Raw genomic sequence first — 18,283 nt, forward strand, 5'->3', positions numbered from 1 at the left:
GGCCAAGAACTATGTCCTCAGAGGTAACAAAGCACAGTAATTAAGACTAAATTCTAAATACAGGCTTCTTAGGTTTGTGTCCATGTTCTGGCTCGGTGATTTTCAGTAAGTTACTTGACTACTCTCGGTTTCAACCTCAAAATCTGGCTATGACAACCGTGTGGATACATATACTCAGGATGCTTATATGGGATCCTGGCTAACAGTAAATCTGTGCATCTTTGCCACTATTTCCATTGATATTCGTGATCTTTGAGCCCAACGTGCTCCCATGAGCAAATACAAAAAAAAAAAAAAAAAAAAAAAAAAAAAAGGGGATCGAGCCCAGATCTCTTGTGTGAAAAGCAAGAACTGTGCCACCAAGAGACTCTCACAGTGAGACCATCCCAAGTCCCTTCTTCCTTGCTTGGCTCTTGAGTATTGTTCTTGCCTTATAGAAGGGAACTTTTCCAAAAGACAGGCCCTGGTGCCTCATGAACTTTCCTTGTATAGGCTCTCCAGGAAACGTTATCCCTCCCCTGACACTGTCATCTCTGAAGCAGATGACGCTGGAATTGGAGCCTATTGTGTTGTGTTGAAATATCTGCCCCAGTGCAGTTTCAAAAACTAAACTAGGAGTGGGGTAGAGGGTGTTAGAGGTTCTGTGACTTTTTAAAAAAAATGTCTTTTGATATCCAGATTCATATTCCCAACTGCCGATTGAGTCTTTTCTATCTTATGTTTGCATCGCATTAATCATTTTCCCTCTTAAACGATGCCCTTGACTCTTTCCTTCTGTTTTGCTTTTAGTCAGCTCATATCATCCCCACTTGAACGCTTGTCATGGCCTCCAAGCTGATTTACTTGCCACGTGTTTCTGGATTCTGTAGTTTGTCTTCTACATCAGACATTGCCAGAGACCACTGCCAGAATTAGTGTTGAAACACAGAGCTGGTTATATCAAGTTTTAAAACCAGTTCCCAAGGCTGCAAAATGCGAACTTTTTGACTTGGAATTTTCACTTCTCCTATCCTGTCCTGTCCTTGAGTAATGCGCTCATTCATTCATTTATTAATTAAATCAGAAAACAGATATTCAACATCCAGAATGTATCGAGAATTGTGCTGGGGATAAAAACAGTAAATGAATGAGAGACACGACTTATTAGCAGGAGCTTTAACGCTTCAAGAGCGTGCAGTGTGGAGGTGGCACACTGGAATGCGGTGGGGATACCACTGTGGTGTGTTTGCTGTGGGAAGGAGGATGCTGGGGCTGCAGCAGGCACTGGCAGAAGCAGGCCTTAGCTGAGGGGCATCCAGATGGCACAAGCAGTGGCTAACTTGGGAGCAGGAAACATTCTAGATAAGCACCATAACGAAAGGGATGCCAAGAAGCTTCTAGCACTTTAATAGAGCCCAGATCTACTCAGGGGACATTTTTTTTTTTTTTTGCTAGCCTAAGTATAAAAGGAGTACATATATACTTGTACTGAAATCAGAGAGTCAAAGGTAGGTAGAATAGAAAATTGACTACGAAGTATTTTGAAGAGAGGATTGAAGTGCTCTCTTGTTATCAGGGCTATGTAGAAGGAAGTGAAACTGAAGGGCATGGCCTGGGCACTGGAAAGCAGGACATGATCATGGGGTGTGAATTGCACTTATATTCTTCTCTTCTTGCTCTTGGTTCTCTCCATTTCTCATGCTCCAACCAGGCATTTCCAGAATGTAAGGCCTCCCTTCTCTAAGGTTTTGGTCAGGATGCCTTTTCCTGGAATGTTCTTTTATTCTAGAACCTCTGTTAAAACCAAACCCTACTCCAGGTAAAAAATTACTACCTCATTACAGAAACTTCTGCCTTTATAGCTATTTACGTTGTCCTTTTCTTCATTAGACACGTCTTGTGTTATATTATTTTATTTAACTGTGTGTGTTTTTAGGCTTTTTTTTAGTCAAGTTATTGCTTTCCCCCATGGGATCAAGTGTTCCTGGCAGGTAGAAACTCAACTTATCTGTGTTTATGTTGTAAGTTACAGCAATGCTTAGTACAAATGGTGTTCATTGTACTACTATGTACCATCTTTCATACCACATGTTGTGGGAATGGGGGCTGGTGTTTGGTGGAGCAGTTAAGGTATTGTTTGAGATACCTGAATCCAGTATCTGAGTGTCTAGGTCTGACCCCTGGCTCCACTCCCAATTCCAGCTTCCTGCTGATGTACATCCTGGGAAGCAGCAGGTTCTGACTCAAGTATTTAAGTACCTCCCATATATGTGGGAGACCTGGCTGCTAACTCCCAGCTTCAACCTCACCCAGTGCCCACTGCTGTCAGCATTTGGTGACTAAACCAGTAGATGGGAACTCTCTCTCTCTCTCTTTCTGTCATCTGTCTCTGTCTACCATTCAAATAAATAAATTAAAAATTAAAAAAAGAGAAAGTAATGATGTTCTATGCTTTATGGAGCTTATATCCTATGGTAAGGAGGGACAGTGCCTGAGTAAATAAATAAATAAAAAGTTAGTTTTAGATTGTGATAAATATATTCTTTTTTTGACAGGCAGAGTGGACAGTGAGAGAGAGAGACAGAGAGAAAGGTCTTCCTTTTTGCCGTTGGTTCACCCTCCAATGGCCGCCTCAGCTGGTGCGCTGCAGCTGGCGCACCACGCTGATCCGATGGTAGGAGCCAGGTACTTATCCTGGTCTCCATGGGGTGCAGGGCCCAAGCACTTGGGCCATCCTCCACTGCACTCCCTGGCCACAGCAGAGAGCTGGCCTGGAAGAGGGGCAACCGGGACAGAATCTGGCGCCCCGACCGGGACTAGAACCTGGTGTGCTGGCACCGCAAGGCGGAGGATTAGCCTAGTGAGCCACGGTGCCGGCCCGTGATAAAATATATTCTGAGGAAGAGAGTGGAGGGGGATCTCAGGAAAGTCTGGTCTGAGAAGGACTCTTGGGAAGAGCCGGGAGCAGAGGCCCACAGTACAGGAGAATGTGGCAGCTGCCATCTTCCAGTGGTGTGGACACAGCACCGCCCTAGAATTGGAATTTCTGGTTAATGGAGCCCTTGTAGCTCCTATGACTGAAGATGATACTGGTCTGGGAATTGTGAGACCCTGGACACATCACTTTATGCCTTTGAGCTTATATTTTTCTTATCTAAAAATAAAGTGGTTCATCTTAATCATATTCAGCATGAAGATCCTTTTGGTGTCTACGTCTTCTTTGTTTTGGGAGTAAACCTGGTATTTCCAAGAAGGGTGTGGCCTAGACAGATATCAGATTCTTCTGCTTTGTTCACAGTAGCATTGACTGCCATGTTTCTCAGCACATGGAGGGGCAGAGAGAAGGGGAGCTGTAGATGCTTCCTTAGTCTCCAATGAAGCTTCCCCAGGAAACCGAGCCTCTAACCAGTGCCTTGGATGCAGACACGAGAGACCATCAGGCCCCAGGTGCCAGCTTCCCTCCTTTAGCTTAGAGATGTCCTTGCACTTGCCCTTTGATAACAAATCACCTACTTATTAAAAATGAGGGAGTGGTACAGCTGGCTCTACAAAATTGTAACCACAGGACCTAGGAGTCATTTATTTACTCTATAGTTAGCATTTTGTCTTGAAGAATTTCCTTTGCAAGAACCCCAAGCCCTGTGAGGAAATTAACTTTCACTTGCATGTAGCCCCTAGACTGACTCAAGTCCATTTGGCCAGACCAGTCAAGGAAGGCCACGTGCACTGCCAATCAACCAGGAACCTGGACACAAGCTGGACATGCGCCCCTCAACCCCAACTTCAGTCTATAAGAACCTTCTTCTCTAACCCCTGGGAGAGCCTGGGCATTAAGTGATAGCTGTCTGGCTCCTTGCTCTGTGCTTTGCAGTGGAAGCCGCCTTTCTTCCACCACCTCGTGTCAGTAGTTGGCTTTGTCTGTGCTGAGTGGGTGTACTCAGGTTTGGAGGTCCTATAGCAGCTCTCCAGGTTTGTGGATTGTTCTGGGTCACCCCCAGAGAAGGAGGGTTTGATTCTTTCACAACGACACAGCTTTCATCAGAGAAAACAGAGCTACTTCAAAGAATTTGAAGCGGAGAAGCGAAAGACATGATCTTAACCTTCATGTTACCCTAGACACCTTCTGCTGGTGGAGAAGAGGTGGGAGGAGAAAATACAAGGCTGTCTGTTGGGATTTCTAAGTCTCTCATATCATCTTTTCCCTTACAGATCCGTCTGTGAATGCCTCGTGAGTCATCCTGCCACACACTGACAAAGTGCTACCACTGCCTTCCCGCTAATGGAGCCAACGTGATAGATAAGCAGTCCCAGGTCAGGTAATAGCATATTCAGTTCTTCCTCAGAGGTTTTTAAAAAATTGGATCTGAGTTGGTGCATTTGCTCAGGAGGATAAATATGAGTGATTTCAATGATTTGCATTTTTGCAGTCAGTGGTGGGTATTTTTCATCATAACTTCTTAAATTCAAACTGCAAGGGGCCAGAGAGGCTAAGTTCTGGTTAAGGATTAATTTAAAGTCAACCATAGATTAAATTTGGACTTCTTCTCCTGATAAGTTGTTGCTTTTCCCAGCTAGTAGTTTAGCTGTTATTTATGCTAAAGCTGAATGAATGACAATATATATTATGTGAAAATGATTTATGAGATTTGAATGCAAATTGACTTTATTTTCAGACATAAGGAAAAATACTTTGTTTGGAGTAAAAATGATGAGATGGGATTTTTATACCTTATGATTTAAAAGACTTTTGAAGATATAAAAGGTGAGGTATAAAATTGTTTTTATTTAAAATGCTTTTGATTTTCATTCTGAGATAACATACTGGCCTGTAAATTAACACAGTAATTGTGAATCTCTTCCTTCCACTTGTGCGTCATCTTCATGCAAGCCCATTAACTACAGGATAGCAAGAGGGCACCTTGAGTATAGGTCAGTTTCAGAGAAGGTGTTTTGCAGGAGAGAATTTTTTCATTCATTTGCATATATTTTTTGAGTAGTGAAGATATTGAAATATTTTCATCTGTTTTTCAACAAATAAAAGTTTTCCATTATCCATTTTATCTAAGGATAGAGTAATTCAAGTATGTAATAAATTCTTTTTTGTGGTTAATATTAACTTGTATGGAAGAGTGACTTATGAGGAGATTGAAAATTTCTACTACTGCTATCTTAATATCTTATTTTTGCAGCATTTCAGCGTGTGCATGTTTGGTTAATTAAATTTTTTTTTTAAATTTTAATTAGTTTTTAACAGATTCAATGTGGTTTGTAGGTACAATTCTAAGAACATAATGATATTCCCTTCCTCTCTTCTTCCCCCTCTCTTTCTTCCACCATTCTTCCTTACTTTAGTGGGATTATGAACAATGTCTATACACAATAATTGAACAGAAAAATGACCATTTCACCAATATACAGTAAATTGTAAAGTAATCACAGGTCATTAAAACTATGGTAGTATAACATTCTTAACCATTGGTTTGACAAAGTTATAAAGCGGAGTTTTACAAAATGATATTTGAAGCAATACTGACACACACAGAAATTTCTTTCTTTTTTCCTTTTTTTTTTTTAATTTTAGCTCCAACATATAAAGGCAAACACATGGTATTAATCTTTCTGCATCTGGCTTATTTCACTCAACATGTTGTCCTCCCATTGTGTCATTTCGCTGTATGCAATGAATTGGCTCAGATAGTAGAATGTTTTTGGTTTATATGTCAATTCACTATTTCCATAATGAAATGTTATCAATTGTAAATCTACTATCAGAACCACTTGATCAATGGTGATGTCCAAGTACTTGGAGAAGGTCTTTATGAATATATCGCTGATGATGTTATTATCCAAGCAGGAAATAATCCAGAGGGAGACAAGAACATCATTCTTCAAATACTCAAAGACAAAAAACTTGAAACATTAGCATGATGTGAAAATAGCATTAAAATTTTAAAATCAAATGTAATTCTTAACATCAATGACAACAATGGAAATGATAGTGGCAGGCATTTGATCTAGTTCTTAAGCCTCTAGTTAGGACATCAGAGGCCCTGAGTTTGAGTCCTGGCTCCAGTTCGTGATACTAGCTAGTTTCCTGCCACTTAACGCATACCCTGGGAGGCAGTAGGTAATATTTAAGTAGTCGGGTCCCTACCACCCACATGGTAAACCTGGTTTGAATTTCTGAATTCTTGGCTTCCAACTTTGGCCCAGTCCAGTCTCAACCATTTGCAAGCATTTGAGGGTGTGAACCACTAGATGAAAAACTCTGTGTCTGTCTCTCTTTCACACAAAAAAGTTTTTCTGTATGCTTTTTTTTTTTTTTTAAAGATTTCTTTATTTATTTGAAAGGCAAAGTTACAGAGAGGCAGAGGCAGAGCAGAGAGAGAAAAAGAGGTCTTCTATCCTCTGGTTCATTCCCCAGATGGCTACAACAGCCAGGGCTGGGCCGATCTGAGGCCAAGGAGCCAGGAGCCAGGAGCTTCTTGCAGGTCCCCCACATGGATGCAGAGGCCCAAGGATTTGGGCCGTCTTCTACTGCTTTCCCAGGCCATAGCAAAGAACTGGATGGGAAGTGGAGCAGCTAGGACTCAAACTGGCGCCCATATAGGATGTTGGCATTGCAGGTAGTGACTTTACCTGCTATGCCACAGCGCACTGGTGCTCTTAAAAGGGACACTTGGGGGCCGGCGCTGTGGCATAGCAGATAAAGCTGCTACCTTCAGTGCGGCATCCTGTATGGGCACCAGTTTGAGTCTTGGTTGTTTCACTTCCGACCCAGCTCTCTGTTATGGCCTGGGAAAGCAATAGAAGATGGCCCAAATCCTTGGGCCCCTGTACTCACGTGGGAGACCCAGAAGAAGCTCTTAGCTCCTGGCTCCGAATTGGCCCAGCTCCAGCCATTGTGGCCATTTCAGGAGTGAACAGCAGTGGAAGACCTCTCTCTGCCTCTCTGTAACTCTCTGCCTTTCAAATAAATAAATAAATCTTAAAAAAAAAAAAGGGATTTCTGACCCAGGTATGGTTCTGTTGTTCATGTAATTTTTGAATATTCCAATAATAAAAAGATGGCTTTACAATGAAAATTTTGAAAATAAATTATAATTAATTCTAATTAAGATATTGAATATTAAATGTTTATTGCTATTTGAATATTTTAAGAACATGAATTTAGTACATAGCAGATTTATGACTTGACAATAATTTCTTGGGAATTTTTAATTCAAGTCACAGATTTATTCCCATTTGGCAATTATATATTTATTTGCATGTGATTTTGCTTCATGCCAATCTCCCGCACTGTGCTGTAAACTCCTGAAGGTCAAGGACCATGTTAATCTTGTCTTCCATGGTATGTCCCAGGCTAGTCACGGGAGGCATTTAAATTTGCACTGAATGCTGTTTGAATAAATAATTTGTGGCCTATAGAAAGAGATATGTGGTGTAGACATTTTTATGTAGTATGTTTTTGAATTTGTATATATTTTTCCATTTTAACGATATCATTATATCTGTATAATTTGACTCAACATCATTTTGTCTCTCTTAAACTCTTATTCATCTTGGCAGTTTCAAATCTCTCTCTCTCTCTCTCTCTCTCTCTCTCTCAAGCTCTGTATCAATATATTTGGCTAACTATTGGAAGCCCTGACACCTAAACTTGAAGTTCCCTAAATCTGATTTGTCATATTTTTCCCTCAAATTCACTCTAAAGATAACTATACATGTTTCCTATGTTACAGGTCAGAAATCTGTACACATCTTAAATTTTTCTTTCTGCTTCCTGCTTTCCCATGGTGGATCTAAGTAATCATAAAATTGTATTGTCTGGTCCCTTATTGAATCCTCGTTTCTCGTTTTCGTTTCTGTCCTAGACCCTTCCTTCCTCACACCCAGGCTTCTGAGCTTTACTTTCTCTCCTTTTCAGATCTCTTGGAAGTTTCCTGCTGATCAGTCTTTGTTTCTTCTCTTCTTGCCTTTGAATAACTCTGGACCCTGGTCAATAAACTATTTAGTTCCACCCCTTCCCAAAGAAACTCAAAACACATTTGGGACTGAACCGTTTCCCCAGGGTCATCTCCCTAACTTCTATTTTTTAAAAAAATTATTATCCTTTGTTCAAATATTTCATTGAACTTTACTGCATACAGCATGACAGTAGGATTGAGCGTGGTATTAGAATCCATCTGCTCGTTCAGTCTTGCATCCCACAATGTATATGTGTATCCAAACATTACATTGCATACCATAAATACACAAAATTATCATTTGTCAATTAAAAATAAAAGAAAAGAAAAGAAAACAGAGCTGCATACATAGTAGATCTCCAGTGACTAGTTGTTAATTTTGTCTGGCATGTGGAAGCAAATTTGTGTCAACCAGGAATGCTGTTGCAGAGCGCATTTCCACTTTCAGTTAGTTAGGATGGAGATTTCTAATCTGTGTGTCACAGAATTCTTCACGGATAGACTGAGGTATTTGTCCTTTAGCCCTGGGGCAGCCTAGGGTTGTTGGAGTTGTGGTATCAATTATCTCCTCTGCTGTAGCCCCTGTGCTGTGCAAACAGCATTGATTTCTATGTGGGCTATGCTGTGACAAAAACTGAGAAGCTCTGGGTAGCAAATGCTCTGATGTGCTCAGTTTAAAATTATTTAACTGTTAATTAATATTTTCTTCTGATCTGATTACTGAGGTAAAGCAGAACAGAATTGGTTTAATAAAGGTTGTCACCTTGCTGGCAAATATGCCAGAACTGATCCTTTCCATTGCTCTCTGGAGGCGTGATTTTGGCTCTCTGTCCCCTTGGAGATTGTTCCTGTCACCAGATTAGCATTTTCTCATTTTCCCTGCAAAACATTCTTCATGATTTCATGCTCAGTGGCAGGAACTTGTGGAAAATATGCTTGCAGATTTTATAAGTGAAGTAATAGCAGAAACTATTTTATATATTTCTGCAAAGATATATATTTTTTGTGAACTTCAGAAGTTCCAGTGGACATGCTTGATATTATTTTGGGGACAGTTAAGAGGGGAGCATACCCCACATGCTGAATTTTGTTGTCTTGTTTGTACAGTTGTGCTTGCCAAATATCTGTTGATTTGCAACCACTACTTCATGTATTACTATTTCAGTTTTCATGCCGTTCCTGGGGGAGATTGGCAGTATACAAAAAGGGCTGTTAGAATCCATAGTTTTGGTAAAGCTCTGGAAACTACCACTGTTCCACAACTTAATTGTAATTAAGGGATTGTAGTATTAAAGGGAAAAGTTGCTTTGATTTCCACAGGCTACATGTTCTTTGGCATGATTTCTATGACTTTAAAATGCATGTGATCAAATATATTCTTCTTATAATATGCACAAGCATCTGTCACACAAAAGGTAAACGAAAACTAAGAAATATTTTAATCCATGCTTAAGTCTATGTATCAGGTTAGAGTCTATTTCTGTATAGTTTGAAGATCTTCACTCAAGGAGGAACTGAGTACATAAATATCTCTTAATAATGTTTCCAACTTCAGATAAATAAATCTTAGTATAAAAATAAACAATCATCTTAAAGTGAAGCAGAGTTTGGCAAAAGCTTTCTTTAAGGACAGATGTATGAAGTTCTAGTGTATACAAATTCAGCACAAATTTTCCATCTCCTCTTGTTCACGTTTGTATTCCGTCTTCTTTGTCTGTTTTGAAACCTATGAGTAGTCTTTGTAAATCCAAACCCAATGGATGCATGTTAGTTATAGGAGTGAACACTTTGCATAAATCCCTCATGAAAATGAGCTGTAGGTGATACACAAGCCATTTGTGGAATAAAATTCTGTTCTTCATTAAAATATGGTTAATAAGCCAGATGGGTCCTTGATAGGCAGGATGAGCATTTGCATCTGAATCTCTCAAAGTCCCAGGATTTAGTGCTGAATGTGTCCGCACCTGACATGTATTTATGGCAGCAACTTTAAATAGCTGTGTTATTTTTCTTTATGAGATATTTAATATCATAAATTCTCTGTTATTCACAGAATTGTATATTTTTTTTTTGACAGGCAGAGTGGATAGTGAGAGAGAGAGAGAGAGAGAGAGAGAGAGAGACAGAGAGAAAGGTCTTCCTTTTTACCGTTGGTTCACGCTGCGGCTGGCGTGCTGCAGCCAGCGCATCGCGCTGATCCGAAGCCAGGAGCCAGGTGCTTCTTCTGGTCTCCCATGCGGGTGCAGGGCCCAAGGACTTGGGCCATCCTCCACTGCACTCCCGGGCCATAGCAGAGAGCTGGCCTGAAAGAGGGGCAACCGGGACAGAATCCGGCACCCCGACCAGGACTAGAACCTGGTGTGCCGGCGCCGCAGGCGGAGGATTAGCCTAGTGAGCTGCGGCACTGGCAACAGAATTGTATTTGCTATTGATGTTTCCATTTACATTAGTTTATCTTTTTAACAAAGTATTATTTTTAAAATTGTTATAATTGTATGTATTTATGGGGTACAGTGAGATCATTTAGTATCTGATCAAATCAGGATAGTTAACATTTCCATTATATTAAATATTTTTTAAAAGAATGATTACCAAATAGAGGATAATGTATAAAATTTATGCTCTCCTTGCATGACACATTTGTCCATTTCTAAGAATGAGACTCATACTCTTCTGACCCTGTTTTCAACTGAAACTTTCTGGAACATCTTAGGTAATAAATATAAGAGGTGACTGTCAGCCTTCAATTACTGACAATTAAACCACAGAGGTGAAATTGTGTTTGAAGAAATGATAGCAGTAGAATTCAGCTACAAAAACACCTTTAGGGGAAGAATATTTTGAGGCAGTAAGCTTTTTAGTTTGCTAAGATGTAATAAAACATTGAATGATAATCACTTGGATATGTAATAATTATAAAATATCAACTTCTTTGTTGTAAATAGAACATTCTGAACACACTTCAGTCTCTTCAGTGATTCAAGCTCTTCATTATGAGAATTTGTTCTTTGGATAATGCACCAATGTTCTGTTGAAATATTTTCTTCTGTGTGCTCGTATTCTATTTTTATTTATTGACAGGTAGAATTACAGAGAGTGAGAGAGAGAGAGACAGAGAGAAAGGTCTTCCTTCCATTGGTTCACTCCCCCAAATGGCCACTACATCCGGCTCTGTGCAGATCCGAAGCCAGGAGCCAGGTGCTTCCTCCTGGTCTCCCATGCAGGTGCATGAACCCAAGCACTTGGGCCATCCTCCACTGCACTCCCGGGCCACAGCAGAGAGCTGGACTGGAAGAGGAACAACCGGGACTAGATCCTGGTGCCCATATTGGGATGCCGGCGCTGCAGGCGGAGGATTAACCTAGTGCGCCATGGCGCCAGCCCTGAGTGTGTTCGTATTTTAAATAGCCCCAAGTTACTTCAACTTTGTTCTCATGCATGTGCTATGTGTGAGAACCTGTTAATAGCCAGTTCATAGTGTTGACATATTTCTCTGCTTGTCCCATTCTATTTCCCAGGTCCTAGTCAGTTTGGGCTACCACAATAAACGGTTGTGGAGTTGGGGACTTACAAGACACTGTGAACCTCACTCTTGTAGAGGCTGGAAAGTTCAAGATTAAAGTACTAGCAGGGTCCAGGCGCTGTTGAAGGCGCTCTTCCTGGCTTGCAGATGGCCATCTTCTCACTGTGTCCTTACACGGCAGAGGGAGAGCAGGCATGCCAAGGAGCTGTGGTCTCTTACTGCAGGGACAATTCACTCTAATGACCTCTTTTAACCATAATTACTTCTTTACTCCAAATAGTCATATTAGGGGTTCAGGCTTTGACACATGAATTTTGGGGGATTACTGTGATTCAATTCATTTCTTTGGCTTACAAATATCCATTCATTCATTCATTCATTCACTCATTCATTATTTCACCCATTCACATAGTCAGCAAATAGTAATAAATACTATTATTATTATTATTCTGTTTTAGGATTTATTTTTATTTATTTGAAAGAAAGAGTTACAGAGAGAGGTAGAGACACAGAGAAAGGTCTTCCATGTGCTGGTTCACTCTCCAGATGGCCGCAACGGCTGGAGCTGTGCCGATCCAAAGCTAGGAGCCAGGAGCTTCTTCTGGGTCTCCCACGTGGGTGCAGGGGCTCAAGGATTTGGGCCATCCTTCACAGCTCTCCCAGGCCATAGCAGAGAGCTGGATCAGATGAGGAGCAGCTGGGACCATAACTAGTGCTCATATGGGATGCTTGCGCTTCAGGCCAGGGATTTAACCCGCTGTGTCACAGTGCCAGCCCCATAAATATTGTTTAAATTGCTCAGATTTATGGGGTAGTATGTGATTTTTTTCACATGTATACATTATACAATATCCAATCAGGGTAAATATGTTTGTCTTTTTAGCATTTAACTTAGCTCTATAGTGAAAACATCCAAAAATGCTATCTTCTAATTTTTTTGAACAAAGAAATACACAGTAAATTACATTATCTGTCTTCACCCTACAGTTCAGTAAAACTTCTTATTCCTATCTGGCTATAACCTAGTTATAGTTATAACCCATCAATCAGCCTTTCCCAATCCCTCCCTTTCCCCTTCCCTCCCAGGCTCTGTTGCTACAATTATATTTTTAGTTTTTATGAAATCACCTATTTATTTCTTTAAGACAACATGTATGAGTGAGATCATGTGATATTTGTCTTTCTATGTGTTGCTTATTTCACATACATAATGACCTCCAGTTTCATTGCAAATGGCAAGATTTCATCCTTTTTTGTGGGTGAATGATACTTTGTTGTGTACGTATACCACATTTTCTGTATCTGGTCATTAGTTGGTGGGCACTTAGGTTGTTTCCACTTCATGGTTCTTGTGATAGTGCTGCAATAAACATGGGAGTGCAGACGAGTCTCCAACAGATAGATTTAATTTCCCTCGGATTAATGGGATTGCTGGATCATATGGTAGCTCTATTTTTAACTTTCTGAGTAACCTCTATACTGTTTTCCACAATGACTGTACTAATTTACATTCTCATTAGCAGTGTGAAAAGGTTTATTTTTCTACACATCCTCACCACTACTTGCTATCTTTTGTCTTTTTGATAGTAGCTAGTCTTACTGCAGTGAGGTAATATTGTGGTTTTGATTTTCACTTTCCTGATGATTGGTGATGTTAAGCATTCTTTTTCATATATTATTGATTATTTGTATGTCATCTTCTTTTTTTCAGAAAATATTTATTTAATTTGAAAAGCGGAGTGACATAGAGAGAGGAAGAGACAAGAAAGAAAGAGATCTTCCATCTTCTGGTTCACTCCCTAAAAGGCTGTAATGACTGGGATGGGGCTAGGCTGAAGCAGGAGCCTGGAACTCCATCCAGGTCTCCCAGGTGGTGACAGGGGCCCAAGTACTTGGCCATCCTCTGTTGCTTTCCCAGGTGCACTAGCAAAGAGCTGAATCAGAAGTGGAGCAGCCTGCACTTTGATATAGGATGCTGGCATCACAAGCAATGGCTTAAGTATTGCACCACAACACCCACCCATGTATGTTTTCCTTTGAGAAACGTCTGTTTACATTTATTGTCCATTTTTAAGGTGGATTTTCTTTTGGGGGGTGTTGAGTTGTTTGAGTTCTTTATATTATGTATTCTGATTCTTAACCCCTTTCAGATGTATACCTTGCAGAAAATTTCTCCCTATCTGTAGGTATCAAGTTACTCTGTTGATTGTTTCCTTTGTTGTACAAAAGTTCTTAGGTTTGATTCCATTTGTCTATTTTTGGTTTTATTTTCTGTGCTTTTGGGGTCTGATCCAGAAAATCCTTGTCCATGCCAGTGTCCTAAAGTGTTTTCCATATTTTTAAAATAACTTCAGAGCTTTAGGTCTCACATTTAGGTTTTTAATTCATTTTGAGCTGATTTTTGGAACTGTGAAAAATAAAGATCTGGTGCCATTCTTCTGCATGTGGGTCTTTTGTTTTTCTCAGCACCATTTAATAAAAAGACTGTCCTTTTTCCAGTGCATGTTCTTAGTATCTTTGTCAAAGATCAGTTGGTTGTAGATGCCTGGGTTTACTTTTGGGTCCCTATCCTATTCCATTGGTCTGTGGATCTGTTTTTATGCCAATATCATGCTGTTTTGATTACTGTTAGTTTTGTAATATATTTTAAAATCAAATAGTGTAATGTTTCCTACTTTGCTCTTTTGGCTCAAAAGCACATCGATCAATTGGGATCTTTTGTGGTTCCATACAAACTTAATAGTGTTTTTTTTTTTTTCTAGTTCTGTGGAAAATGTCATTAGGATTTTTGATGGTGATTGCACTGATTGTAAATTGTTTTGGATAGTTACTTTTTTAAAAAAAAAGATTTATTTATTTATTTGAAAGTCGGAGTTACAGAGAGAGAGGAAAAGATAGAGAGAGAGAGCTTCATCCACTGATTCACTCTCCAGATGGCTACAATGGCTGGGGCTAGGCCAGGTCAAAGCCAGGAACCTGGAGTTTATCCAGGTATCCCATGTGGGTAACAAGGGTTCAAACCCTTGGGCCATCTTCTGCTTCTTTCTTAGGCCATTAGCAGGAAGCAATTGTTTCCCTTTAGGACTGTAAAAGTCTCATTCCCTCACTCTTGGCCTGTAAGATTCCTACTGAAAAGTCTGCAGTCAGGAGCAGCTTCCTGCTGGAGCAGGTGGACTCAAACTTACCCATATGAGATGACAGCTTCTTAGGGAGTGTCTTTACTTGGTATACCACAACACCAACACCAATAGTTTGCATATTTTAATAATACTGATTCTTTCAATTCGTGAAGATGATATATCTTTCCATTTGTTTATATACTCTTCAATTTTATAATTCGTATTGTAAAGATCTTTCATCTTTGTGTTTGAATTTATTCCCAGGTATTTTATTTTGTATCTTTTTTATCTCTTTGGTAGCTATTGGAAATGGGATTGCTACCACCTTCTCTTCTTCCCCTTTTCCTTCCTTCCTTCCTTCCTTCCTTCCTTCCTTCCTTCCTTCCTTCCTTCCTTCCTTCCTTCCTTCTTCCCCCTCCCCATTCTCTTCCTCCTCCTTCTTCTTCCTCATCCTTCTTCCCTTCTTCTTGTTCTTTTTCTTTGCCTCCTCCTCCTTTTCTCCTTTTTCTCCTTTTTCTCCTTCTTTTTATCCTTTTCCTCCTTCTCCTCTTTCTCCTCCTCCTCCTCCTTCTTCAAATTTATGTACTTATCTGAAAGGTAGAGTTACGGAAAGAAAGGGATACATACACACGGAGAGAAAGAGAGAGAGAGAGAGAGAGAGAGAGAATCTTCCATCTGCTGATTCACTCCCTGAATGGTTGCAGTGGCCATGGCCAAGTCCATGGGTCAGGTCAAAGCCAGGGGCCTGGAACTCCATCTAGGTCTCCCATGTGGGTGGCAGGGGTCCAAGCACTTGGACCATCTTGTGCTGTTTTCCCAGGTGCATTACTAGGGAGCTGAATTAAAACTATGCAGCTGGGACTTGAACCAGCACTCATATTGGGATGCTGGCATTGGAGGTTGTACGTTAACTTACTCTACCACAATGGAGGACCCTGGGTTGCTTTCTTAATTTCTTTTTCAGATAATCCACAATTGATATGTAACAATGCTACTGATATTTTTTAAAAATTATTTATTTATTTGAAATGCAGAGTTACAGAGAGGCAGAGGGAGAGGGAGGGAGGGAGGGAGGGAGAGAGAGAGAGAGAGAATCGGTCTTTGATCTGCAGATTCACTCCCCAGATGGCTGTAATGGCCAGAGCTGTACTGATCTGAAGCTGGGAACCAGGAGCTTCTTCTGGGCCTCCCACATGGGTGCAGGGGCCCAAATACCTGGGCCATCTTCTACAGCTTTCCCAGGCCAGAGCAGAGAGCTGGATGGGAAGTGGAGCAGCTGGGTCCTGAACTGGCACCCATATGGGATGCTGGTGCCTCAGGCCAGGGCGTTAACCTGCTGTGCCACAGCACCAGCCCCTCCAGTATTCTTTTTTTTTTTTTAAAGATATTTATTTGAAAGGCAGAGTTACAGAGAAGCAGAGGCAGAGAGAGAGAGAGAGAGAGAGAGAGAGAGTTAGTTAGTTAGTTCTATCTGCTGGTTCACTCCGCAGATGGCTGCAAAGGTCTGAGCTGCACCAATCTGAAGCCAAGAGCTAGGAGCTTCTTCCTGGTTTCCTATGTGGGTGCAGGGGCCCAAGGACTTGGGCCATCTTCTACTGCTTTCCCAGCCCATCATAGAGAGCTGGATCAGAAGCGGAGCTGTCGGGACTCGAACTGGCACCCATATGGGATGCTGGCACTGCAGGTGGTGGCTTTACCTGCTATGCCACAGCTCTGGCCCCTGGCTACAGTATTCTTAGCTGGCAGTTGTTTCCCTTTAGGACTGTAAAAGTCTCATTCCCTCCCTCTTGGCCTGTAAGATTCCTACTGAAAAGTCTGCAGTCAGGAAAATTGGAATTCCTTTTTGTGTTATTTGTTTCTTTTCACTCGCAGTTTTGAGAATCCTCTTTTTATCTTTAACCTTGTTCTTCATAATGTAAAAATTGGGTTATATATAATGCAAAGTAGAAGATAGTAAAATAAATGGCTGTTAGTCATACCATGTCTTAGCAGATAATCTTGTCCATTAATGTTGAGATAATCATTAATGACATGAAAAATTGTTTATCATACACTATCATGTGAAAAACCACAGGTTTCAAACACATACATGCATATGCAAATATTTTTGTACATAAACATATATATTTATTTCCACAATATACACAGTAGAAAAGTGTGAATTAGGTATTTTTTTATTTTTTTATTTTTATTTTTTAACTTTTATTTAATGAATATAAATTTCCAAAGTACGATTTATGGATTACAATGGCTTCCTCCACATACCGTCCCTCCCACCCACTACCCTCCCCTTTCCCACTCCCTCTCCCCTCCATTCACATCAAGATTCATTTTCGATTATCTTAATATACAGAAGATCAGCTTAGTATACATTAAGTAAGGATTTCAACAGTTTGCTCCCACACAGAAACATAAAGTGGAAAATAATAGATGATTTTTTTTAAATGATGATGAAATCAGAGCAGACCTATTGTCATGTTTAATCCCAGTGAGAGTCAAGTTGGGAGTTGATAATTTCTTTTTTTTTTTTTTTTTTACAGAGGATCAGTTTAGTATACATTAAGTAAAGATTTCAACAGTTTGCACCCCCATAGAAACACAAAGTGAAATATATTGTTTGAGTACTCGTTATAGCATTAAATCTCAATGCACAGCACATTAAGGACAGAGATCCTACATGAGGAGTAAGTGCACCGTGACTCCTGTTGTTGACTTTACAAATTGACACTCCTGTCTATGGCATCAGTAGTCTCCCTATGCTCCGGTCATGAGTTTCCAAGGCTATGGAAGCCCTCTGAGTTCTCCGATTCTTATCTTGTTTAGACAAGGTCATAGTCAAAGTGGAGGTTCTCTCCTCCCTTCAGAGAAAGGTACCTCCTTCTTTGAAGACCTGTTCTTTCCACTGGGATCTCACTCGCAGAGATCTTTTGCCAGAGTGTCTTGGCTTTCCATGCCTGAAATACTCTCATGGGCTTTTCAGCCAGATCCGAATGCCTTTAGGGCTGATTCTGAGGCCAGAGTGCTATTTAGGACATCTGCCATTCTATGAGTCTGCTGAGTATCTCACTTCCCATGTTGGATCACTCTCCCCTTTATTTATTCTATCGGTTAGTGTTAGCAGGTACTAGACATGTTTATGTGCTCCCTTTGACTCTTAGTCCTTTCATTATGATCAATTGTGAACTGAAATTGATCACTTGGAATAGTGAGATGGCATTGGTACATGCCACCTTGATGGGATTGAATTGGAATCCCCTGGTATGTTTTTAACTCTACCATTTGGGGCAAGTCAGCTTGAGCATGTCCCAAATTATACATCTCTTCCCTCTCTTATTCCCACTCTTATGTTTAACAGGGATCACATTTCAGTTAATTTTTAACACTTAAGAATAACTGTGTATTAATTACAGAATTAAACCAGTCATATTAAGTAGAACAGGCAAAAAAAAATACTAAGAGGGATAATGTATTAAGTTGTTCATTAACAGTCAGGGCTATGCTGATTTTTATTAATGAAGAAACTGATAATGGTAGTCCTGTACATCTGCAAAAGGATACAACATTTGATAGAATATTTGCCTCATATTTCCAATGAAAAGATTCTTGGGAAATTCATGTAACCATTTATTTTAGTTTTTATATTATAAATATTATATAAATTATATTATAAATAGTTGGAATGGCTACTGAGGACA

General features: G+C 40.2%; 1 long non-coding RNA gene across 3 annotated transcripts in view; it reads left to right on the forward strand.

Moving 5' to 3' along the window:
* LOC127492783 (uncharacterized) overlaps window positions 1–18,283 on the forward strand; it is a 576,898-nt gene that overhangs the window by 176,928 nt on the left and 381,687 nt on the right. For 2 of the 3 annotated variants that reach the window (XR_011381940.1, XR_011381939.1), the window contains exon 2: window positions 4,189–4,295. This is a non-coding gene — a long non-coding RNA (uncharacterized lncRNA). The remainder of the gene's footprint in view (window positions 1–4,188; window positions 4,296–18,283) is intronic. The other variant, XR_011381942.1, reaches the window with a different exon arrangement.

This window comes from Oryctolagus cuniculus, chromosome 14, assembly GCF_964237555.1.
Source record: "Oryctolagus cuniculus chromosome 14, mOryCun1.1, whole genome shotgun sequence".
Classification (NCBI taxonomy): Eukaryota; Metazoa; Chordata; class Mammalia; order Lagomorpha; family Leporidae; genus Oryctolagus; species Oryctolagus cuniculus.